At 44.2% G+C, this 27,131-nt stretch overlaps 1 protein-coding gene across 1 annotated transcript in view; it reads left to right on the forward strand.

Moving 5' to 3' along the window:
* Positions 1-27,131, forward strand: part of MALRD1 (MAM and LDL receptor class A domain containing 1) — a 2,679,189-nt gene that overhangs the window by 117,132 nt on the left and 2,534,926 nt on the right. The gene's annotated exons all lie outside the window — the stretch shown is intronic.

Below are 27,131 nucleotides of genomic sequence, written 5' to 3' on the forward strand. Positions count from 1 at the left end.
CACTTTTGCACCGCCGTTGCATCACTTCTGTGAAGCAGTGGCGGCACAAAGCCAGCGCCATGCTGCGGGATATTTACAATGTGACGCATCCAGGGTGATGTGTCACGTTGTAAAGCCCTGCGCCACATGAAACCTGAAACCTGCGTCAGGTTTCATGTGGGCGTTCCGGAGCAGGGGGAAGCGTCCGGCACAGGCACGCCTCGGAAAAGTGGCTGAGTGAAATCTACAAGATTTCACTCAGTTACTTTTCCGACCCTGCTGCATCAAAACCTTACGCCTGCTTGTAGCAGGAGTAAGGAGTGACGTAGCACAGCTACTATAGGGCGCCCCGAGGAGTGCTGGAGTTGCACCGCGCTTGTGACACAACTCAAGCGCTGCGTCACCTTTACGGCATCAGATGCGTCACACATCTGTCTATTCTTGCGCAATGGTGCTAAATGCGGCGCATCCTTGGTGGCACAAGAGGTGTCTGTCGTGACGCAAAACAACTGGCGCATTCCTGCTGATATGCAGGGATGCGGCAGTTATTGTAATTCTGCCCCCACATATTTAGTGACAAACTAATGCACGTTCCAGTATCATTTATTAATGTAGTATTGTTTAACCCCTTCGCTGTCGGGGTTAATCCCCCGCTGTGCTGGGGGGAGGGGGCGCGCACAGCGCCCGCATGCTCATGACGAGCTGAGCTCGTCATGAAGCACGGCGCTCCTGTGCTCATGACGAGCTCAGCTCGTCACAGGTGCATTACCTGCCGTGGAACGCTCAGCACAGCAGGGGAATTATCCCCGCATGCGAGCGTTCCACGGCTCATGACGAGCTGAGCTCGTCATGAGCACCGGAGCGCCGTGGCTCATGACGAGCTCAGCTCGTCATGAGCCTTGAAGAGGATATCTACTCATAACTCTTCACGCATACATTTTAGGAATTAGAGTATTCCTGGAAATCTACTAGGATTTCGCCTAATCCGATAAAACATCAAAACATTACTTTAAAAATTAGAAGTAACTAAACTGACTTGATTTGCCAACTGTGAAATCCTGGGCCTTATATTTATTTCATACCTAGGATCTTGAATATTATTTTAATTCTGAATGTGATAATCTAAAATGATAGTGGAGGCAACTGCAACAGCTGCTGGAGTACAATGAGGCAACAACATCTTCAAAGAGCTCTTTTATGCCGCTATCTGATAGCATAAAACAAAAACAGTGAGTGGTCCTTAAGTGAACAGATATCTAGCAGAATAAACATAGACTGGAATCAGAGCTATATTATACATGGACAGCCGGACAGTAGTTTTAATAATGTGAACGATTTGTATAACCGAAGTTGAGAGCATGAATTTAGTGGGACACAAACCTGTATCCTCACTGGAACATAACAAATACACAACATACAAGAAGACATTCCAGGCAAGACAGGTATAGTTTGTCAAAATGCAAATGCTATCAAGCTTAGTTTGGACAGTCAGTGTGCTTGTTTTACACAGTGGATTAATGCAAAAAGCTGTCTAACATGGGTCGATGGCTATCTGATAGCAAGCCTAGCATTATAAATGATGAAACTGGCTCTAGAATTGTAGGCACCAGTGACAACCTTTCACCAATCAATGTCTTATTCATGGATCTACCCCTCTTTATTAGCAGTTGCAAGTTACCTTTTCATTGGGTTATAAAGTTGGTTTTCCCTACCATACTCAACTGAAAAGAGCAGTTCATTCATGCACTCAACTGCAAACAGCAGCCAGGCACTAATCTAACCATGACGTTGACAATGCTGTACTGGCAGGAATCCCTCAATCTTCTTTAGTTCTGTTCACAGCAGTTTTTCACTTGTCAGGTAAGTTGCTATCATCAAAGAAGAAACTGCTACCGCATCTCGCTGATCATTGACGACCGATGTTGTGTTACCCTTGAGGTATAAATCAAATTTAAAATCTGTTGTCTCGGATATAAAGCAATTTGCCTGAAAAATAATCTCATTTTGTGAGCTTGGTAACCATCACTTCAGGCCAAAGGGGATTTAAACGCGCAGACTGGCTGTAACAGGAACTTCCAAACTTTTGAGACTTTTTTCTTAGGCAATACTGCTACCTATGGAACTATCTAACATGGTGTAGGAAATTGCCTTTTCTGCAGAGTCACCCACAATGTTTTGCCTTCCTCCCCCTCTGGTTCTTACCTCGTTTTTGTTAGCTTTTGGACTCTGGGCACTTTACCACTGCTAACCAGTGCTAAAGTGCATGTGCTCTCTACTTAATACATAGCAACATCGGTTTGTCTACAATTGGCGTAGTTAATTTACTTATTAGTCCCTAATAATATGCACTATATGTGCCCACAGCCTGTAAATTAAATGCTACTAATGGGCTTGTAGCCCTGATTGTGCAAACCACTTAAGAAGCCCATAAAACATGTCTAATTTCTACTACTGTCACCCTGGCAAGTTAACACTCTTGCTGGCGCAACACATACTTTTTTTTTTTTAAACTTTGTTTATTGACAGTATAGATAGTATATGGTACAGCATACAGTGCATTAGGATCGTCATGTCTTGGCATACATAAATATACGTAATAATCAGGTATATCAGCAACGTTTTCAGTTTTTATGTTTCTGCAATTAAATCAACAACACCCCACCTCCCTACCCTCCCCCTCCCAGCACTCATAAGCTAACGTGGTTCTAGTACTCGGTACGAGGCTACACCCAACACATTCGTTACGCTTGGTAATTGCTACTTCAGCCGTACAGGGTCCATATCAGCAGTAACTAACTGCGCTTTTTGATCGCTGCACCCAAAATGCAAACATTCCCAGCTGCCTGGGGTAGTACCAGCAGTTATGTCTCAGTGTGGCTGGCAGCTGGTGATTGGTCAGACCCACTGGTCCCTCCCATCTCAAAGGACCCCAGAGTAGTGTACCATTCTAGGGAAATCGGGGTTTTCCTGTGTCCCTTCCTTTCCTCACGTTGGCGCGCCTCACCCTCCGCTTTGCCCCATCTCATCACTTCCGCCCTCCATGTGTCTGGGTCAGGTGGCCTGGCCGATTTCCACCGCATGGTTATAGCGCGCTTCGCAAGCAATAAGGCCATGTCAGTGAAGCGAGTGGCTACGCTTCGCTTGCGCCCTCTAGGTCCAAGTCCTAGTATAGCATAGTCTATGGTGTTTGTCAGCCTAGAGGTGACCGCAGTAGACAGCGCCTCGTGTATTGTGTTCCAGTAGTACCCTAACTTTGGGCATTCCCAGAGCATGTGCAATAGATGCGCATCGTCGGCTCCGCATCGGGGGTGTTAGGACCTGGGGTTAGTCCTATGTCAGTGTCCATGGACCATCATCACATGATGTGAATTGCACTTATAAAATGTTGGTCCTACCTTACTTTCATTGCTTGATATTGCCTTTGTTGGAACCCCCGGTATCTTGCTCCCTTGCTGCTGAGCTGTTGCATTGGATTCCTGCTTCCCTGTGCGTTATTTTTGTCCCCGTTACACCTTTTTGTCTCTCACGGGATCGTGGGAGATTTTGTGTTATAGCCTTTTCCTGTTTTCCCTCGTAGGTAGATAGTTAGCCTTTTTGTTTACTCCCTGGCTTGGTTCCTCCCATTCTTTCCCCTTTCCATTTTGTCCCCGTTTTAGGTTTTCCAGCGTGTATTCGTTTGTGTATGTGAGCGGGGGCTCCCGCTCACGATTTAAGGCCTTTTTACAACTTGTGCCCGCTTGTCATTCACGGGAAGACGCTTTGCGTTTCCGTGTTCCTTTTCTCGGGGCCGGGTGCCGGGTGCAGTGTGTTTGCACAGGCTCCTTTCCGCCTCGTTTTGTGCGGAAGTGACGTTTCAGGTCACTCCGCTACTGGCCAGAGTTACACGAACACCGCGGAATACACACGGGGAAATCGAATGCCTCCTCCCTGTTACTGCCAGCCCAGTTTTAGGCATTTGTGAAAGGTTTTTTTCCCCGTTATGGCTGAGTGTTAGTATAACTGAGCCCTAGGGTTTTTTCCCTTCACTTTTGTGCCTCGTTAATTTTTGAACTTATAAAAAGGCATCTAAGGACACTGTGTAATAGTTTTAAGTGCCCCTGACTGGATTTACTTGTATCTGATGTTTCCAGTCCTTTCACGAAGCCAAGCCTGCGCATACAATTGGTAAGGAGAGGGTGCAGGTTGGGGTGGGACATGGTCACTGACATTGAGACGTTATAGAGCCTGTACAAAAGGAGGTGTTGCTTTTTTTTCCTTGTTGTCCCTAGGTGCAGAAGCGTGAAGGAGGGAGCCGTGTCCTGTAGTTCTACAGGGTGGGAGACTTGGTGTCTCGTCATTTTACCACCCTCTTTTCGGGTTCACCAGAGTGCTCACAGTGTGTTAATCCTGTGGGTCTCGGGTGGACAAGGGAAGGGGATTGGTGCATGCTACGCTCCCGCAGTGCTTGGGCTGAGCGGGGTCTAACAGAATATCAAGCCCACGTTTTTAGCACTGCCTGAGCAAGCATGGACGAGGACGGGAATGCATTAGGGGATAGTACAGGTCCTTCTATGCAGGACATTATGGGGGCACTACAGACGTTAGAGTCCCAGGTTCAGGAGTTACAGCAGGAGAATGCTGGGTTGAAACAGGAATTGGTGGCTGTTAGGGCCCGAGAACAGTTACAACACAGAGGAACCGTTCCCGTTATTCACCCTGCAACCTTCCAGTATAGCGGGGGTACGGGACAGAGTGAGGCGAGTGGTAGCAATCCCATTAATGTGACAGTGTCATCTCCAGTTGCCGTTCCCTTAGCCCCCCCTGAGAGATTCACTGGAGATAGCGAGAAGTTTGGGATGTTTATGACCCAGTGTCAGCTACACTTTATGTGTAGACCGAATGCCTTTCCTGACGACTCCGCCAAAGTTGCCTTTACAATCTCTTACCTGGCTGGTAACGCGGCTCAGTGGGCTATTCCGTTGGTGGACAGCGACGATCGCGTGTTATATAATTACAACGCATTCAAAGAATTGATGCGGGGATTGTTCGCTAAGCATGCGTTTATGCAGGCTAGTGATGGAGAATTAATGAAGCTGCGGCAGGGCAGACAGGATTTGTTGTCATACATCGCCTCCTTCAACAGATTGATATCTGAGACCCATTGGCCCACTGAAAAGAGGACATCAATATTCTATCAGGGTCTTTGTGAAGAGCTAAAAGATATCGTATCACAGGTGGTGGATCCACCTGAAGATTGTGCGGCATTCATAGACCTTGTGGTGAAATTGAACCACAGGGTGTCTGAAAGGCGAGGTGAACGTAGTCGGTTTCAGGCAACTAGAGGTAGCATTGTGAAAGCTGAAACAAGGGCAGTGGGGGAGAACAAGGCGATGCCTGAACCCATGGAACTAGGTGGAGTGAGGGGGCCTTTGGCTCCGGAGGAGAAAAAGAGAAGGAGAGAGAACAATCTGTGTCTGTATTGCGGTCAAGGAGGGCATTTCGCTCGGGAATGTCCTGTGAAGCCTTCTGGTGCAGGATTTAGCAAAAAGGTAGCATGTGTGCAGGTAGACCACAGGGTAGTTGGAGGACAGAGTAATCAGTATGAGGTGGTTGGAGCTGTAGACCAAGCACCAAGACATTTCGTTATCAATGCCCAGTTAATACTTTCTATACAGGATCGTGTTTCCGTTTCAGTGTTGTTAGATTCTGGCGCTACCGGAAATTTCATGGACATCACTTTGGCAGAGAGGTTGGGAGTTCCGTGCCAGCTGAAAGACCAACCTGAGCCTGTGAGGGCAATTGACGGGACTGAGTTGACGTCGGGGTGTATCACCTGCCAGACTACACCTTTGTGTCTCTTATGTGAGAACGGGCATTCTGAAAAGGTGGTATTCGATTTAATTGATGCCCCTTCCTTTGGATTAGTGTTGGGGGTACCATGGCTGCAGAAGCATAATCCCAGGATTGACTGGGTACAGAGACTGGTGACGCTGGATTCAGCACATTGTCTGAGACATTGCTATGCCATCGCAGGTGCACAGACCGATCCTTTGGTTTGCGCAGTGACGGATGGGGGTTCTGTCCCCCCTCAGTATATGGCGTTTAAGGATGTGTTTGATAAGATACACGCCCAGGAATTACCCCCTAACAGGGCTTATGATTGTAAGATCGACCTGGTGCCCGGGGTCACCCTGCCTTGCAGCCGGGTGTATGCGTTGTCAGAGCCCGAAGAAGAGCATTTGAAAGAATATATCGATGAGATGTTACGGTTGGGGTTCATTCGTCCCTCTTCCTCCCCCGTATCATCTGCTATATTTTTCATTCCCAAGAAGGAGGGGTCTTTGAGGGCCTGTGTGGATTACAGGATTTTGAATGCGGCCACAGTGAAGAATAGGTACCCTCTCCCACTCATCTCCGTGTTGTTAGACCAGCTTCGTAAGGCTACCGTATTCACTAAATTGGATTTACGGGGAGCCTACCACCTGATAAGAGTGAGACCCGGAGATGAGTGGAAGACGGCTTTTAAGACCAAGTATGGTCTATTTGAATATACCGTGATGCCGTTTGGCTTATGTAATGCGCCGGCGGCGTTTCAATTCTTCATTAATGAGGTTCTTGGTAAATACCTGGATCGCACAGTCATCGTCTATTTAGACGATATTCTTGTGTTTTCAGAAGTAAGGCAGAACATACAGAGCATGTACTCCAGGTGTTGCAGACGCTACAGGACCATCGTTTATATGCTAAGCTAGAGAAATGCCAGTTTGACACCCAGGAGGTAGAGTTCCTTGGATTTATTATATCAGCGGAGGGGATCCGAATGGATCCAAAGAAGATACAGGCCATTGTGACCTGGCCTGTGCCTACATCAGTGAAACAGATCCAGGTACTACTGGGTTTCGCCAATTTCTATCGGCGATTTATTTCGCATTTTTCAGATGTGGTATCACCGATGACTCGTCTGTTAAGGAAGGGGGTCCCCTTTTAGTGGACCAGTGAGACTCAGAGGTCCTTTCGGTCTTTGTTGGAGCATTTCACCTCGGCGCCGGTATTGGTGCATCCTGATCCTGCCCTGCCGTTTTACGTAGAGACCGATGCTTCGATGTGTGCTGTGGGTGGGGTGTTATCCCAGCGTGATGAAACTACTGGTCATATGCATCCCATCGCATTTTTTTCTAAAACTTTGTTGCCCGCCGAACAGAACTATACGGTGGCTGAACGGGAATTGTTAGCTGTAAAACTGGCATTCGAGGAGTGGCGACACTATTTATGGGGTGCCAGGCACGTTATCACCATTTACACTGACCATAAAAATCTTGAATATTTCCGTTCCGCTAGGGCATTAACACCTCGTCAGATGCGGTGGGTGTTATTCTTTAATGAATATGACTTTATCATCACCTATAGGCCGGCGGCCCAGCAAGTTAAATCAGATGCTCTTTCTCGGATTCATGGTGATCCTAAAAGTGACGGTCTTGTAAAGGAGGATAGGGCCATGATTGAGAGTGAACGGATTGTGGGGGTTACAAGTATGCATAATTTTCCTGTGCTGGTGAAAGAGCGATTGAAGCAGTTGGATTTGACTCCTTGGTTATCCGTGCCCCAGGTTACTATGAAAGAAGGGTTGTTGTATCATGGTGATAGGATGGTAATACCTCCTTCTTTGCGGAATGAGGTCTTGGAATGGTGCCATTCATCTGCGTTGGTGGCCCACCCAGGCATAAGGAAGACGAGAGACATGTGTATGCGGTGGTTTTGGTGGGACTCCATGATAAGTGATATTCAGGGATACGTGAGGGCTTGCCCTGTGTGTGCCATCAACAAGCCCTTGCATAGCAAGCCTTCAGGGCTTTTGTGTCCTTTGGAGGTTCCTCCTTCTCCATGGCATACTATAAGCATGGATTTTGTGACCGATTTACCCTTAGCCTCTGGATATACCACCATAATGGTGGTGGTGGATCTATTCACCAAAATGGCCCACTTTATTACGCTTTGTAAAATCCCTACGGCAAAGGAGATGGCTGTGGTCTTCATGTCCTCGGTGGTGCGTCTACATGGGCTGCCTGAGGTTATTATCTCTGATCGGGGTGCGCAGTTCGTGTCCCATTTTTGGACTGAGTTGTGTCTGGTACTGAAGACGGAGATACGTTTGTCCTCGGCATACCATCCTCAGTCTGATGGTCAGACTGAGCGCACTAATCAGACGATGGAACAATACCTGAGATGCCTGATTTCGTCTTTGTCGTGTGCATGGGTAGTAGCCCTCCCCATTGCGGAGTTTGCTTATAACAACAGCCTACACTCCGCTTTGGGCATGACTCCATTCTATTGTTCGCTTGGATACCACCCTAGAGCGGTAGCTATTCAGCCCACGGGACGCGTGCCAGCCATTGACGATGTTTGTAGGCGACTGAGCGACATTTGGGGCTTGGCCCGGGAGAGCATGGTTGAAGCTAAAGCTGCTATGAAGGTACAGGCGGATAAACATCGGGCCCCAGCTCCTTCTTATAAGGTGGGCGATTTAGTGTGGTTGGCATCCCGTAATTTGAGGTTACAGGGGTCACGTAAACTGCAGCCTCGGTACGTGGGTCCCTTTCCAATAGTCCAGGTTATTAATACAGTTGCAATGAAGCTTGAGTTGCCACAGGACTATGGGGTGCACCCTGTGTTCCACACCTCATTGTTGAAACCCTATGTGCCCTCAGAACAGGTGTTGCCCCCACCCCCTTCCTTAACGATTAATGGACAGGAGGAATTCGAGGTGCATGCTATCCTCGATTCCAAACGGATCAGGGGCCGTCTTTTCTACCTGGTAGACTGGAAGGGGTATACACAGGAGGATCGGACTTGGGAGCCGGCTGGTGGAGTTCATGCCCCGCGGCTGGTTCGGTTGTTTCATAGGCAGCATCCATTGAAACCCCGTCCTGTGGGGAGGGTCATAGGGGCGGGGGTACTGTTAGGACCTGGGGTTAGTCCTATGTCAGTGTCCATGGACCATCATCACATGATGTGAATTGCACTTATAAAATGTTGGTCCTACCTTACTTTCATTGCTTGATATTGCCTTTGTTGGAACCCCCGGTATCTTGCTCCCTTGCTGCTGAGCTGTTGCATTGGATTCCTGCTTCCCTGTGCGTTATTTTTGTCCCCGTTACACCTTTTTGTCTCTCACGGGATCGTGGGAGATTTTGTGTTATAGCCTTTTCCTGTTTTCCCTCGTAGGTAGATAGTTAGCCTTTTTGTTTACTCCCTGGCTTGGTTCCTCCCACTCTTTCCCCTTTCCATTTTGTCCCTGTTTTAGGTTTTCCAGCGTGTATTCGTTTGTGTATGTGAGCGGGGGCTCCCGCTCACGATTTAAGGCCTTTTTACAACTTGTGCCCGCTTGTCATTCACGAGAAGACGCTTTGCGTTTCCGTGTTCCTTTTCTCGGGGCCGGGTGCCGGGTGCAGTGTGTTTGCACGGGCTCCTTTCCGCCTCGTTTTGTGCGGAAGTGACGTTTCAGGTCACTCCGCTACTGGCCAGAGTTACACGAACACCGCGGAATACACACGGGGAAATCGAATGCCTCCTCCCTGTTACTGCCAGCCCAGTTTTAGGCATTTGTGAAAGGTTTTTTTCCCCGTTATGGCTGAGTGTTAGTATAACTGAGCCCTAGGGTTTTTTCCCTTCACTTTTGTGCCTCGTTAATTTTTGAACTTATAAAAAGGCATCTAAGGACACTGTGTAATAGTGTTAAGTGCCCCTGACTGGATTTACTTGTATCTGATGTTTCCAGTCCTTTCACGAAGCCAAGCCTGCGCATACAATTGGTAAGGAGAGGGTGCAGGTTGGGGTGGGACATGGTCACTGACATTGAGACGTTATAGAGCCTGTACAAAAGGAGGTGTTGCTTTTTTTTCCTTGTTGTCCCTAGGTGCAGAAGCGTGAAGGAGGGAGCCGTGTCCTGTAGTTCTACAGGGTGGGAGACTTGGTGTCTCGTCATTTTACCACCCTCTTTTCGGGTTCACCAGAGTGCTCACAGTGTGTTAATCCTGTGGGTCTCGGGTGGACAAGGGAAGGGGATTGGTGCATGCTACGCTCCCGCAGTGCTTGGGCTGAGCGGGGTCTAACAGGGGGCAGGTGTTAGTCGTGCCAGGAAACATGGCGTGTATGCGGTGGGGTGTGAGATATGCCCTGTGTAGAACCATCAGCTGTATGAACTTGAAATACGGGTTCCTAGCTACTTTTTTGGGGAACTTCAGGACACGTTCCCATTCCTTGTCCCCCAGAGGCCTCCCAATGTCGCCCTCCCACTTCTCTCTGAGAGGCCGCAACGGCGTTGCTTTGCCTGTCCTTATGCCAGTGGTGATCCATTTAGTGAGATGGCTTCCCGTTCCCATAAGATATTGCATCGTTATCAGTGGGTTCGTATGTGGTTCGGTCCCATTTTGCGCCCATGTCCTCGTGATGTAGCGTCGCACACCGGCGTGCATAAGAAATGAGCCTCTCGGAACATGATGTGCAGCCCGGAAGTCCTCGAAGGACAACATGCGGCCATCTGCAAAGAGGTCCCCAACTCGTGTCACGCCAGCATCGTACCACGCAGTGAGGGCCCGATTTGTTGCCAGTCCCGTAGCTAATTATAGGCCTCTATCACTCCTAAATACTGATTCTAAAATACTGAGTAAAATACTGGCGACCAGACTGGCCCAATACGTCCCTCAATTGATTCACTCTGATCAGTGCGGGTTTGTACCCGGCAGAAGCACGGCTATGAACCTGCGGAGGCTGGCGCAGTTAATGCTGCACGACCGGGCGGGGAATGGGACGGAGGGCTGTATCTCGTTAGATCTGAAACAGGCTTTCGACTCCCTCAGATGGGACTTTATGTTTGCGACACTAGAGAACTTTGGGGTGCCGCCCGAATATATTGCCTGGGTCCGATTACTGTACACCCGCCCCACAGCGCGGGTACGTACGAACCGATGTATTTCGGAGTCCTTGAGCATTGAAAGAGGCACCAGACAGGGCTGCCTATAACTCACCCCTAAGATAGGCTATGAACAGCCCAAGGGCAGGGCATAGTGTATGTAAAAAGTAGGACATGTACATTTAAGTTTTACATGTCCTTGTAGTGAAAAACACTTCAATCAGTTTTTTACTACTCCAAGGCCTATCTTCTCCCATAGGGTAACATTGGGATTGCCCTGTTACATTTTCATATGTTTAATTTCCAATTAGGAAGAGATGGGACCCCCACATTTGGTGTCTCTTGAGTCACAATTTAATAACACAGCTTATGGTGAAGTTGGTTTTTAGATTGCAATTCAGAAAATTGCACTTTTAGAAAGTTGGCATTTTCTTACTATAACCATTTGGTTCCTGTCTCTGGAATACACGTCTGAGGTGGGTGACAGCTAGCTTTGTGCATTCCCTCTAGACAGTGACACATAAAGAAAGGGTAGGTACAACTGAGGGGCCATCTGCATCCTGATGGGCTAACCTGGGCAGAATGGGAGGGAGGAGCTGACACGTGCACCTGAAAGGGCTGTCCTGTCCCCATACAAAGGGTTGCCTACCCCCTGTAGTGAGTCTGGAGCCAGAGTAGGAAAGAAAGGGACTTGTACACTTCAAAGTAATCTCTTTTGAAGTCTCACCCACATCAAAGGCCCAACTGTGTTAAGTACTGGACGTTTGACACCACCAACTCAGAACACTTCTGGAACTGAGGACATTCTACCTCTACCAGGAAGAAGGACTGCTGAGCTGCTGGAGGGACTAACACTTTGCTGAACTGCTTTGATGTGTTGGCCTGCTGTGTCTATGCTGGGAGTGAGAAGGACTGGACCTGCATCTCTACATCTTGCAGCCAAAGTATCTCCAAGGGCTTGTTGGCTTGCCTCCTATTTTCTGAAGTTTCAGGTTTATCAAAGACTTCTTCTTCAACCTGCAACTAGCACCTGGACTCTGTCTGCTGTGAGCCCTGCTCTGCCAAGTGGTGCCAATCCAGTCGTGAGCCCTTGAAATTGAGTTTTAACTTCTGAACTATGAATACATGCATCAGCGATGTTGCTCTGATCGAAACTGGTGCATTTCCCTGAACACCAATGAATTGCAGCTGCTGCACAAACCACAGACATACATTGTGGCAGGGAACTAACCACAATGTGCCTAGGGAAATAGCCCTGTACCAATAATACTCCTTAGTTTTCTAAACTAATTTCCCTAACTTCGCCCACCCATGTACTTTTTAGTGGGTACACCGTGTCACTTTTTGGGACATGCTAGACCCACACCCCCCTAATATTATTGATTAAGCTACATCTCTGACGGTAATACTACTTCCGAGTTGCGAAGACGCTATAGAAATCCATTTACAGTATTATTTGACCTCTGCCTATTCTGCATCAACCTCTCTTCTGTCTACCAAGGCACCTCTACCCATTTTGAGCATGTCAGTCACCTCTTCTCTTTCGATGAATCTGAAGGTGGGAAAGCTGCATACCCTTCAGTATCTTTTCATTAAATGATCATGCACTAAACCTACGTCACTGGTTCTAAAAAATATTCCCATCCATCAAGGCCCCACTATATGTTTTTATTTCCTGTTCACTTATATTTGCCACCCTTATCTCTTCAGCTTCCTCATATTTTCACCAACTATGACTGTGGTACTGGGCTGAACTTCAATAGTTACTGTTAACACACCCTTTTTTAACCAATATTTACTGTCATTCGGTTCACAAATTTTTCATCTCTATGCTATTCGGTGTCAGAATTTTGAATTGGACTGTCCAAGCCTTTTCTACATTACCCATTCATTGCAGCAGATGTGCCAACCCTTCACTGCCCTCTTTGTTATGCTTTCCCATTCCTCATATTTTAAACACAAAAGTCTTCGTCTTCTTTACTTCTGTGCAGCCTCTGCATGTGTCAACTTTTTACAATTCTACATCAAATGATTTTAATATTAATGAAAATATTTTAATCTCTATTTCTCATTATCTGACTTTAGCACTAGAGGATCAGGTATAAATATAAAATAATGAGAACAAAAAAATGAAAAAAGAAAATTAATTAAATTTCCTCGTGGCATTTAGTGTTGTTTGTTTTTTGTAATGATTTGCTTTTTGTAATGATTACATATGTTCCCCAATGCATACTTCAACAATGAAGGAGGATGAATGCTGTAATAAATCTATACGTGTAGAAGAAAGTGATCATGTTGTTTAGGCTTTGGCAGCATGGAAAGCATTTATCACTGGTTGTACAGCTTCATTAATTTCATTCATTCAATTGGAGTGGAGAAGGTATTTCCTTTGACTTCTCATTACAATGCAGGAATAAGCAGAGTGGATGCCATTGTGCTAACAGCCAGATACGCACAGAACAAGATACAGAAGTCCTGATTTTCCCCTCGCTTTGGCAACAATGCCAGTAGAAAATGAGAAGGCAGAAAACCTGACTACTGTCCAGCTTGTAGTAAATGAATAACCAGCTTGCATAGACCTTGACAGCCGGCTCAGTGATCAAAGGCAAAGCTCAGAGAAGAGTCACAGTGCCAGCAGTCAGTCTACTGTGGCCTGAATTATTACACGGTTAATGGCTCAGATACAGGTGGGAAGATGATTGTGCTACTGAATCTCAAGGCCATGAATATCTTGTTATAATAATATCATGGCCAAAATATTGAATACAAAAATATCAGAAGGTAGGTTGTTGGAAATGACCTTTTCTGCAGGGTCACCCCGAACCTTTTGCCTACACTCTCCCTTTTTTGCTGAACTTGTTTTTGTTGGCCTCCAGACTCTCAGCATTTTACCACTGCTAACCAGTGTTAAATTGCATGTGCTCTCTCCTCTAAACATGGTAGAATTGGCTTACACCAAATTGACATATTTAATTTACTTATAAGTCCCTAGTAAAGTGCACTACATGTGCCAAGAGCCTGCTCATTAAATGTTACTAGTGGGCCTGCAGCACTGATTGTGCAACCCACTTAAGTAGCCCTTTATTCATGTCTCAGGCCTGCCATTGCAGAGCCTGTGTGTGCAGTTTAAACTGCCATTTCGACTTGGCAAAATAAACCCTTTGTGGGGCCCAAACCTTCTGTTTGCATACACATAAGCCACCCCTAATGTAGGCCCTAGGCAGCCCCAAAGGCTGAGTGCAGTGTATTTAAAAGCAGGACAAGTAGTTTTAACGTTTAAATGCCGTGGTAGTGAGAAACTTCCAAATTAATTTTTCACTGCAGCAAGGCCTATCTCTCCCATAGGATAACATTGGGACCACCTTATTGCATCTTTTGAGTGTAACTGCCAACTTATGGTGAAGTCAGATTTTAAATTGCAGTAAGATTGTGTCAAGGTGCAATTAGTCAACGACTAGAAAAATCAGTGCAACTTGAGTGGCATGTACGCGTACAATAGTAATCATATAGCGTGACAGGTTGTACGGAGTCTTCAGTGATAGTGAGAGAAGGTGGCTAGGACATGCTAAAATGAGTGTTGTTCATCATGGTTAAGGACTAACCCTGGAATGTTAATCCAGAACGTTGAGCAATACAGTGTAAGAGAGGAACGAATCCTGAGCACGGTGGTAGGAGTCCAAAGGGCGTTGCACAGATGCCGGTGTGATGCCATTTTAGCATGTCTCTGTACAACCAGTCAAACTATATGATAACTATTGTGCACATACTCGCCGTTCGAGTTGCACTGATTTTAATTCCCATTGGGACCCATTGGAACCGAACACTAACAGTGTATTGTTTATCTTGTTTTCCCATTTCCCTCCCCTTCCGTCTCTCTATCGTCTTCTTTCTCTTAGCTAATAATGCAATTAATATTTGCCCCAGGCATTATCCCTATTGTCTTGAAGATGATCCCATTATTTTGAAACAACGGCGACTAATTGCACCTTGACACAATCTTACTGTCTACCACATTGTGCTATGGTGCCAGAATTTGTACCTGTCGGTCTAAACTATGTACTAATACCACAGTCCTTACTTATTAATGCCTGAGTAATTCTCCTTTTCCTTTTTGTCAAATGTCCCACTTATATGTTGTTCTAATTAACCGTTTACATTGAAATGATTATGTCCAGTTGGACAGTCAAAACATAGATATCATTGTATTCCTATGTAAATCACAGATTAAATTTTTTTAGTACAAGGGACGGCTGTTGTTTTAGTTAAAAACAATTAGAAAGTTGGCATTTTCTGGTCCTAACCATTTTGTGCCTGCTTCCTAGGTCATATTACTAGGTGTAGTTGACAATTGCAACATACGGAGAGAGAGGAGGTCCAGGGGATTATTTAGAGACCCAACACAGTTATAGTCCCCTACAAGAAACACGATGTTAACACAATTAATAACTGAGGGTCTACCAAAGACTATCTTTGTGTACATATGTGTGTATAATGCAACAAAGTGTAATTAAATAAAACTGGTGAGTTGCATAGGGACTAATCACTATGTGATATTGTTCCCATCAGTTATCTGTTCGGAACCGCCCTAGTCATCATTTGGGCCATTACACAGAGTGGTACGTCCACCCCGCACTCACAAGTGTCCTTACTATTGCTAACTGAAAAGCAGTGCTTAACTAAAAAAGTGAGTGAAAGTGCTTACTGTTAAAATTGGATAATGAATTCAAAAGAACTTCTTTTATTTATGACAAGAATTCATCTCCAAATCTAAAATAATTCAAGTGCAAAGTAACAGTAGTTTGAACAAATATCTACTGCAAAATGTTTTTAGGTCGACATGTTTCTGCAGTTGTGTGACCCCAATGGTGTCTACTGCTTCTTCAGGACCAAAAATTAACCTTGCTACTGCTTTAAACAAACGGGTGAGTGCATAAGGAAACAAAAAAAGGAAAGATTTCACCTGATACGGTCCTCGCATCTCTGTTTAGGATGAAATCATATCCATGCGTCCCATTTTGAAGGAAAGAAAAAACAACAAACACATAACACAAAGATAGTAAGACAACAATTCACTAGGGAATGTTATCAGTTCAATGGAGGGTCAGATTAAAGCAAAGATCACTGGAAAGCTATTTACAAAACATCAGGACGAGAACAACAAAACGAATAAAGAATTTAAAGATTCAATTCTATTCGCTAAACTCGAAAAGTGTAAAAAAGACCTAGCCAAATTTGCCATGGAGAACATTTACCCATATACCAGTGATACTTATACACCTCCGCCCTATAACAGAAACGGACGGAAAGGAGGGTCCACATATGGGACTTCGACCTCTGAAGACACTTCTAGTGATTCATACTCCAATAACCAGGGGAATTTACAACTAAGTGCCAAGAGCGCTTTACCTATGTATACAACTATTCTGGCAGACTCAGTTGTACAGCAGCGAAGGTGTGGGTTTCTCACCATCTTCATTTTGGTTTCTCTAATTAGAGCAATGCGCCTTTTTCCTGAGCTGTAGCCAGGTGAGAAGCGGCGCGTATCCTCCATACTCCAGGTGAGTGAGAGATAAACCTATAAACATATATAGTAGTAGGTAATGCTGGGTTATACCTAGCATGGGCTAAATTATATGGCTCATTGAACTGATAACATTCCCTAGTGAATTGTTGTCTTACTATCTTTGTGTTATGTGTTTGTTGTTTTTTCTTTCCTTCAAAATGGGACGCATGGATATGATTTAATCCTAAACAGAGATGCGAGGACCGTATCAGGTGAAATCTTTCTTTTTTTGTTTCCTTATGCACTCACCCGTTTGTTTAAAGCAGTAGCAAGGTTAATTTTTGGTCCTGAAGAAGCAGTAGACACCATTGGGGTCACACAACTGCAGAAACATGTCGACCTAAAAACATTTTGCAGTAGATATTTGTTCAAACTACTGTTACTTTGCACTTGAATTATTTTAGATTTGGAGATGAATTCTTGCCATAAATAAAAGAGGTTCTTTTGAATTCATTATCCAATTTTAACAGTAAGCACTTTCACTCACTTTTTTAGTTAAGCACTGCTTTTCAGTTATCAATAGTAAGGACACTTGTGAGTGCGGGGTGGACGTACCACTCTGTGTAATGGCCCAAATGATGACTAGGGCGGTTCCGAACAGATAACTGATGGGAACAATATCACATAGTGATTAGTCCCTATGCAACTCACCAGTTTTATTTAATTACACTTTGTTGCATTATACACACATATGTACACAAAGATAGTCTTTGGTAGACCCTCAGTTATTAATTGTGTTAATATCGTAGTTGACAATTGGCCTTGTCAGTCAGACCCTAGAAATGTATATTCATTGCTTTTCCAATTCTTATTAGTGTACTATGTGCGCTCCGTTGTGATCTGTGAAGTTGAATATAGTAATGCTTTTTACCCCACAGTCATCAAAGCCTGCATTTGTACATGAATACCTTTCATCAGGGTTTTCTTACATATACTAAGAAGTCCTCTATTGTACCTACCACTGCTAATGTATAAAAGACCACAATAGAAACACGCTATAATTTGATAAACATAATAATATAGCCCAATACAACTGGCATATTTAACTTATCTATAAGGCCATAGTATATGGTGCCCAAAATACACCCATGGCATGTAAAGTTAAAGGTCACCGATGGAATACAGATCTACTGATCCAACCACTAATGTGACATGACAAACATGACTCCAGGCCTACCACTGTAGGCTGGAAGTTGCAGTTTAAAATCTGCAGTAGGACCTGTCAAAACAACCCCTTTTAATAGGAGAAAACCTTCCTTTTAAAGACAAGAAAGTCACCCATATGCAGTACACAGGGATGGGTGCATGGTATTTAAAAGCAGGACAAGTAGAAACAAAGCACCCATGCTCTATTTGCACTGTAGAAAGGCTAGTTGGCCAATACACAAAAAATGGGAATCAATATTGTATATTAGTTTTGCTATCTTTTATTCGGAACCTGTTAGAAAAACAATGAAGCACTATTTTGAATATTTATTAAACACCCAACCTAATGGTTAAGCCACATTTTAATAAATATAAAGTAAAACAGACTTTTTGGAAAGTTACTTTTTCCCAACCTGAAGCTCCTGGAGCCAATTTTGCATTAGCTCTAGCCCAGTAGCGTAGCCTATCCAGTGAATTGCCGCTGATGAAGTGTGGAAATTGCTCCCAGATCACAGACAAAGATTTAGGTTTGAGGAGGTATTTTCTCTTCCCTTGTCAGGAAGACCTGTTGAAGTGTACCGAGGAACATGGGCCTAGATTTTGTCCTCCCAGTCAGGCAGTCTCCATACCCAATGGGGGGAGAGCCTACCTCAGAAATGGTTTAAAGGGACCCAGGAAAACGGCACTGCTCATTACTCTGGCCACACCTCCGGTGTAGGTGGACACACAGGTTCTGAACAAGAGGGACTAAGAGTCCCTGTGTTGTTTTTTATTGTAGGACAAGCAGGAACTGCTACAAAAGTGGGAAGGATTAACTCCTGGAACTTTTACATTGGTTAAGGAGTGATCCAGAGTCACCTCACCCACTCTGTAGTAGCAGGCAATACATGTGTCATTCCCAGGCAACCGTTTCAGAACTCTTTCTGGACCTGTGCAAGAATAGAAGAGGACTGGGCCTGCTGACCAGGACCAGAGAGAAGCCCTGAAGGAGAATTCCTGCACTTCCTTGTACTTAGGGCACAGAAATGGACTCCAAGGGTCAGTTGGCTGACATTGTGTGCAGCTACATGGTTACCAAAAATTATAAGAGGCCTTTCTACTGACAAGCCCAGCTGACCAGTGCCAACCGGACATGGCCTGGACCCTGCTGGTAGTGTCTGCTGGAGTGAGTCTTGGCCCCAAGTGCTGCTCATGAGGACCTGTGACAATTGGCTGTGTCTATCTTGACTTATCCTACTACACCTGAAAAACATGGTACTTCAAAAGTTTTTGGACATCTAGACTTCTGGAGTACAGGACAAATCCAGTCAATGCAACCAAGGTGCAACCTCGCTCGGCTAAGAAAACAAGATTCCCCTGCTCAGAACTTCTCCACACCAGCAAATCTGGTTCAGTGGACCCTAGATGAGAAATTATCTGGCCTTCAATGTCAGATAAAGCTGCAGCCCTGCCATGCTGAATGATTCCTAGCTTCAAGAAAGAGACCAAAGGTAAAACTCTTGCCTGAGCAATGGTGCCAGAAGTAGCTGACTAGTGAGTGGACTTCCCTGGCCACAAAATTTGAATTTCTCTCGCTCTGAGATTTTCCCACCAAAACCAAAAGTTTCAGTAGTACCTCGCCCAACACCTATTTGAATTTGACAAGACTTCCTCGAAAATAAAGTGTTGACTTGCCTCCCTGAGCATTTTGATTTCCCCAAAAAAGAATAATGCCCAGATATACTAGGATTTGACCCTACGCAACACTTGCTGTGCTGCGTCAAGTGGAGAGAGCAGGAATGCCTCATATTTACTAATATATTGTGAATTCATGCTCTCTCTCTCTCTCTCTGTGCTGGTGCACTATGTAATGCCTAGCATTCTTGTGCTGTGGTGCATGGGTACCTGTGTGTCAGTCAGGAGTGTTTTTATGCAAGAAGGGATGCCTTTCTGCAAATAATTAATCCTCAAATGCATTTTCTTATTTCTATGCGTGCTGCAGAATGTATCACACAGAAAGAGGAAATAACAAGGAGAAATACAAATATTTCACCTCATTATGCCTCCTTTGGGATGGTGTACCATGTTGATGCATTCTCAGGTTTTCTATTGTTAGTACATCTTGGAATGTATGGGGAACACACACTCCACCCAAGGAACACCTTCGCAATGCACAGTAAAGAAAGGCAGCTACTAGTGCTGCATTATATTTACTAAGCCCTGCAGAGCAATGCATGGCTTTAAATCTGAATTATGCGCTTGTGTCACCTTTGTCCAAAGGTAAAACCTCCAACCAGGGCCAAACTTGCATGCTGTGTCTGACATGGTCTCCATCACAGTCAGCCTCAAATCACGCCTAGATTCGTGTTTCTCCCCACTTGATTTTAATTTCAGTGGTGGGAGCTCAGCATCTTTGGTTCTGTAATGTTTTCTGCCCATGCAACAATGAATTATCTCTTGTGTGCTAAAAGAGAATAACCTATCCCACATGGAAACCCGGTCAGAGTTTAATGTAGCAAGCGGAGTCCATTTCTATTTTATTATTACCCTCACACACTCTAATAGTGCATGCTTATCATCGGTCCACCCTAGCTCCTAAAAGCCAATGTGTGCTCAAGGATATTCCGGGGAGTTTTTTTTATTATTGTTTGTACTGGGGAGACTATAAATGAACAGAAATACCTCACACAGACCAAGGTATCCCTTTATAGTGGCTTGAGAGGGTATGGGTAACACAATTATCCATTAGTGCAGCTCTAAGTATACAATGGTCCTATGACCCTAAAATGATTGCCGAAATGCTGAGCCCCTATACTATGACCTATCTGGCCCAGGGCTTTCTTAAGGTAGTAGTGATATTAAATGTCCCAGTGTGGTGTGCACTCACTATTAGTGGCCTGTACCTATAGGAAGAAATGCTGAAGTCACATGAAAGGAGAGTGGAATCATTCGCACAAATGCAGTATCACTGTTCCCCGATGGGGATAATGGCCCTCCTACTCGGGGGGCAGAGGTCTCCATGTAGTCACACAGTCACAATATTGTTCTCATGCAGTATCCCAATTTACCCTCACTTTTATTCTTCAATTCTGGTTAGCTGCACTAAATATGAGGTGCATCAATAGCTTCAGTGAAAATCAACACTTCTTGGTGTATATTACTGCTCAGTTATATGTGCTTATCTTCTGCAAAATCGCTTCTTTGCCCCTTTTCCTCTTCAGTTCCATTGGACACCCATATTGTTCTAAAAATCTTTGACTGTGTGGTAGTTCTTTTCCTCTGATGGGCAGTTTGGTTTATGTTCGACTTTGTGTTTCTAACACCTCTGTCCATTCAGGTGAAGTGCTGACAGTATAAAACAGGGACCTGCAGCTAATTCACAAGTAGAATTTAGATGCTCTGCTCTATTTTGTTATTAACAGTAAATATATAGCACATTACTGTGGAGTTGGGGTCAGAGTGTTGCAGAAAATAATTTGCTTAGGAAAATATGAAAACACTGCAGTTAATCTACAATAATGGGACTGTATTAGTGCATAAAGGCCAGATGTACATAGGTAATCGTTTGCAATTACCAAATAGTGAATATATGCGATTCGCTATTTGGTAATCACACCCATATACAAATGTGTTTATTACACATTTTGTAATTCCAGGTGGATCACAAATACACCTACCTCATGAAAATTAATAATGTAGGTCTTTGGTTCAGGACCTATTGGGAATCACAGAAATCCCAACGTCGGTGATTGCTTTTGGCTTTTCAATAAAGCAATCTTTTTTTTTTTTAAATACAGCCTGTTTTCTTTAAAGCAAAATGGGATGTGTTTCAAAAAGAAAAATTAAATGTTTTCTTTGCATTTTTGAAGAATAGGCAGTGGTCCGTCCGTAGGACCACTGCCTGCTATTGAATAATAATTTTACAAACATTCACAAAGGGGAAGGGGTCCCTTAGGGACCCCTTACAATTTGCAAATGGGCTACCACCTACTTGAAGCAGGTGGTAAAATGCGGATGTTTTGCAACCGCATTTCGGTTGCACAACATTCTTATACCCCGCTGCGATTTGGTATTAGGAAGGGACGGTCTAAACACGCCCCTTCCTAATACCAAATCACAAACTCAATTTCAATTTGTGATTTGTTAATAGGTTACAGAATCACAAATATGGATTTGTACATTTCAAAAATCATCTTTGCATTCGCAAATGGGCCATTTACAACAATTAAAACGCATTGTACATCTGTCCCTACATGTTAAACTAAATATTACAAGTGAGTTCTATGATCTGTTCTACTTCCCATCCTGAAAGGAAAATTGTCTTAAAAAAGTTTTGACAATTTCCAGAGTGAGATTAGAGTTTTTGAATGTTCATAAACATACATCTTTGTAGGTATTCAGAAACATAGAAGGCAAACAATGCCTTGTAATGATCACTTCACACCCCTTGCATGAGGTTTCAACTGCAGGTTAGTCCACACACACGGCAGAGAAATCTAGGTAATAAATCCATTTACACCTGCCAGGAATCCTTTTGTGACTTGCTGGCAGCAATACATTGAGGTACTTTCAACTGTAAACATAAGCTTAGAACCAAAATATATTTACAAATTCAACCCACAGTTTTTTATGTATTTATTTTTTATTTATATTTGGATTCCTACAAAACACCCTTCATCACAAGGTAGGAGCGTGCTGTACATCTGAACAGCAAAAATAGTATCACAAGATGGAACAAGAAAATTATGATGATCCAAAATATATATATTTTTTTATTGAGCAGAATATGAGAAGGCATAAGACACAAGATTTCAATACCTAATAATTACCAGGATTTTCTCGAATGCAATTGATATTAAAACAGATTGTCCATCAACGTATAATTTAACAATAAATATAAAAAAGCAGATCATAAGGAGGCTTCCTTCTGCAGAATAAAATGCTCCCGTGGATAACAATACGATTGCTTACATCATTAAACCTAGTAGACAAATTATAATGTAAAGCGAATCCTAGTATACCCCCCTTTCATAATAGTTGACCATTACCACTGAACACATGAGTATACATATTTTTCAAGTCAATGATTGACTGCATGAATGCCTTAATCAATATCCTACAACCATTCTAAACTAATAGGAAGTCACAGCTATTCCCTGCTCTAGCTGGCTTTAGGCCCCTTCCTGATTATTAGTGCAATCTATACTACTATTATAACGAGAGAACACAAACCTTTTGGCAAGGTAAACTTGGGAACCAAAGCGCCAATCCACACGGCCAATACATTGTTGTAATCCTCAGGGTGTGCAGATGGACATAGGCTATAGAAAAAAAAAACGTAAATTTAAAAATATAACTTAAAAAAAAAAGTAGTGCCCTGAAAGTAGCGCCGGCCGCGACGCTGACGGCCATGACGTAGCGCTGGCCGCAAAGTACGTTATGACGAGGAGGAGCGGCGGTGAAGTGAGGAGCTCGGGGAGGAGCGGGAGCTCAGGTAAAGCTCTGGGACACGGGACGGGAGGGAGCCGGTGCGGGAGGTTGGGCCGGAACAACTGCGGTAAGGCTCAGGGTCTGGGGGCAGCATTTCAGGCTTGCGAGGAGGAGCGGCGGTGAAGTGAGGAGCTCGGGGAGGAGCGGCGGCTCAGGTAAGGCTCTGGGGCACGGAACGGGAGGGAGCCGGTGCGGGAGGTTGGGCCGGAACAACTGCGGTAAGGCTCAGGGTCTGGGGGCAGCATTTCAGGCTTGCGTGCACTCCCGCCCCCCGGCCCCCGCCCACCACGACATTGTCCGGGACACAGACAATGTCGTGGCTGGCGGGGGCCGGGGCGGGAGTGCACGCAAGCCTGAAATGCTGCCCCCAGCCCCCTTCTGCCCCAGGCAACGCTGGGGCGGGCTGCTAGTAAATGATAAAGTGCTAGAATGCTGTACAATTGAACTAATAATAAATATACAAAGGTGATGCAGGGGCAGTTACATGGCACCAGCTACATGTGGTGGGGGGATGGGAGGGTAAGGATTGGTCAGGTGGGTAATTCCCTCTAGCAAGGATATTCCCGGGTGGTGGGCAGTAGTTTAGGGCACGGGTGACATGGGAGGCACAGGGGGGGCTTGGGATGGGAGAACACAAGCAGAAAGATGGAGCAGAGTAGAGGAGAATATCAGCAAGTTTATTCAGAAAAAGAGATAGAATTTGAGGCAAAAAGATAGCGCTAGGAGCGAGTTCTGCTCTAGCAATACTGTCCTCCAGGAGCTGTTTAATGGCTCAAAGTATTAGGATAAATATGTGTAATGCCAATGATTTCCTAGACCAATGTAAATATGGTGCTATGATGAGATGGCTGTCTACGCTCAGAGCCGAAGTGTTTTTTTTTCATTTCCAGAGACTCATTTTAAGACTAGTAGTCCAAATCTCACCATTGCCAGAAGGTATTCGTATGCATATTTTTCATCCACAGGGGTTGCAACGAGGGGAGTGGTGATTTATTTAGCAAATAATATTAACTGGCACATTTTGGATGTCCAAGGATAGAAAAGGAAGATGTTCTTGCTTATGGATTTAGCAATAGGCTCAGTTTTGAATGTTAAGTATTATGGTCCGATTACGGATGATGTAGCACCCCTGAAATACCTGCATATTCTTGCTATGTGGACAGAAGGCTTTTAAATGTTAGGGGGTGACTTTAATTCTATTCAAGATCTAACATTGAATACTTCTAATAGGGAAAAGAAGCAGTTAAAGTCCAAAACAGCGAGGATCCTTGCAACTATCAAACATGATATTCCAATAGTTAGCCCTGTCGCTCTGATCACTTGCAGTTTACTTGCTTTTCGCACCAATTTAACAGCTACTGATGATTGATGCAGAAAAAGCCTTTGATTTAGTGAACTGAGATGCCCTATTTTTCATACTGGACAACTTTGGATTTCTTGACCAATTTTTAAGAATGCTTAGGAATGTATACCAAAAGGCCAAATCCAGAATAATCGTTAATTCAAAAGAAGCAGGTCCTGTGAAAATTAAAAGAGGCACCCATCAGGGTTGTCCAATGTTCCCAGTCCTTTTTACTTTTTTTATTGAGCCTTTGACCGTGAAACTCTGTAATAAAGACTTGATTGACCCACCACTAGCAGCAATGGCGAAAATGAAACTTTTAGTCAATGATACTATTCTGTGTCTAAAAGCTGACAAGATCGATGTTCGAAGAGTTATGAATGAAATTACTACTAGTGTGGCGGGGCTACAAAATAAATCATTCAAAAGCCGTGCCCCTATTGTTTAATGCGGCAGTCAGTAATCTTCCTCAAGATCTTCAGCCAGTAGCGGCCTGTGGTGGGAGTGTTGCTGGGCGTTGACGTGGGGCGGGGAGAGGCAGGGTGGGAGGTAGTAAAGTACAGATTATGGCCGATTAGAGGTAAGTAAACATATAAATAAATAAAACTAATTCATTTTATTTATTTATATGTTTACTTAACTCTAATCGGCCATAATCCGTAGTTTTCTACCCCCACCCTGCCCCTCCCATCCCCATGTCAGCGCCCAGCAGCACTCCCACCACAGGCCGCTACTGTCTTCAGCAGCAGTTCATGCCCCAGCGCCCAACTCGCTATTTGGGAATATTTGTCATGTACAGTTATACTCAATCATTCCAACTTATTTATAGTACTATGTTTAACAAAATTAAAATCTTATTGGACAGATGGACTTTACTTCCTTTATTATTAATTGACTGTGTGGCATTAATCAATATGTCAATTTTACTCTAATTTCTATTTCTTTTTTATAAAGTTCCCTTAAAGATTGATAACTCATATTGTAAAGAATTAGATTTACATTTCAAGAAATGTATATGGAACAATAAACATTCTATAGTACAGTGCCCAGTCTTGCAACTAGATAAAGCACAGGGAGGACTAGCATTACCTAATTTGCAGACCAATTATCAGGCTCCATTATTGGCTAATGTGGTTCGACTTTCCTTAGAGACAGAAAACTTTGATAACTTTTTATTAATTCAGATGATGAAAGAGTCTGCCATTGATTTACTAACGTTTTTAGAAACAGCAAAGCTTCAAAAGAAAGCCAGGTGCTACATGCAATGGAAAGATGAATTAAGTCACGTTTTAATTCCTGTCATGTGTCGTCGTGCCATGTGTTTATTTTAATGCATGGTTGTACATGCTCAGAATTTCATGTTTAAATCCACTCTGAAAACCTAGAAGTCAAAGGCATTTATTAAGATGGGTGATTTTTGATTGGCCAAACACAGAAAACAGTAATCTTATATCATGGGACAGAGATCCGCCAATCAGTGTTCAGTTTTATGCAGATATTTGTCTTTTTGACAACAAATTATTATATGATTAGTGAAGAGACATATGCGGTAATCCACCTCCTAGCTAAAAACAAACTGATAGATGTGGGGAATTGGTACACGGTGCTGCGCAAATATAATAGCTTGCAATGATACCTGAATTTTTAGATAACATTTATAGAACAATAATTGCAAGATAACAACAGGCGATTGTCAATCTCAGAAATGGGCTATAAATCTCTCAGGGATGCTCACTTTAAAAGAATGTATTTTTCGTCAAGATGGTTAGCATATTATGCCCCACGTACTCTTCATAGGATGTTTCATACAATCCATGATCATTGTTTTTGGCGCTCGACTCGACTACGGCAACGCACTCTATGCCGGAATAAACAAAAACCTCATCCGCAAGCTACAGAACATCCAGAACGCCGCCGCAAGACTGGTCCTCAACCTGCCAAAACACTGCCACATCTCCCAGCACCTGCGCACACTCCACTGGCTCCCCGTCGAGGCGAGAATCACCTTTAAGATGCTCACCCACGCACACAAGGCCCTCCACGGCACCGGACCAGCATACCTGAACAGCCGACTCAAATTCCACGCACCCCAAAGGACCCTACGATCAGCCCAGCTTTCCTACGCTGTGGTCCCCCGCACCAGAAAGACCAGATCGGGAGGCCGCTCCTTCTCCTTCCTCGCGGCCAAGGCATGGAACGCCCTTCCGCTCCACCTCAGACAGACAACATCGCTCCCCATCTTCGCAAGAAACCTCAAAACCTGGCTCTTCGACAGACCCCCTCCTTGATGGAATGGAACCTGCATCCCACCAAATCCCCCCCCACCCCTAGCGCCTTGAGACCCTTACGGGTGAGTAGTCGCGCTTTAACAAACTCCTGATTGATTGATTGATTGATTGGTGCTCAATACATGATATAGAGGGTTGGCTGCATATTTTCGTCACATCTCCAACAATGTATCCATTTTTTAAAAAGTTATTTCAAGCAATAAGTAAACGTGTTCGTTTAGGGATTGCGCCCAAAGCATTTTTTGTATTATTTGGTTTTTCATATGGTACTATTAGATTGAGCAAACATGTTTAATATTTTATTTGCATTGCCATATTTATTGCCAAGTTTTTGATATTACGATACTGGAAAAAAATGTCAAATCTTTCAATATTGATGTGCTAAAATGATGAGGATTATAGTTTTTGAGGGTCATATGTATGGTGGGTCTGGAGCTTACCAAGGTTTTTTTAGGA

Source organism: Lissotriton helveticus, chromosome 10, assembly GCF_964261635.1.
Source record: "Lissotriton helveticus chromosome 10, aLisHel1.1, whole genome shotgun sequence".
NCBI classification, from domain to species: Eukaryota; Metazoa; Chordata; class Amphibia; order Caudata; family Salamandridae; genus Lissotriton; species Lissotriton helveticus.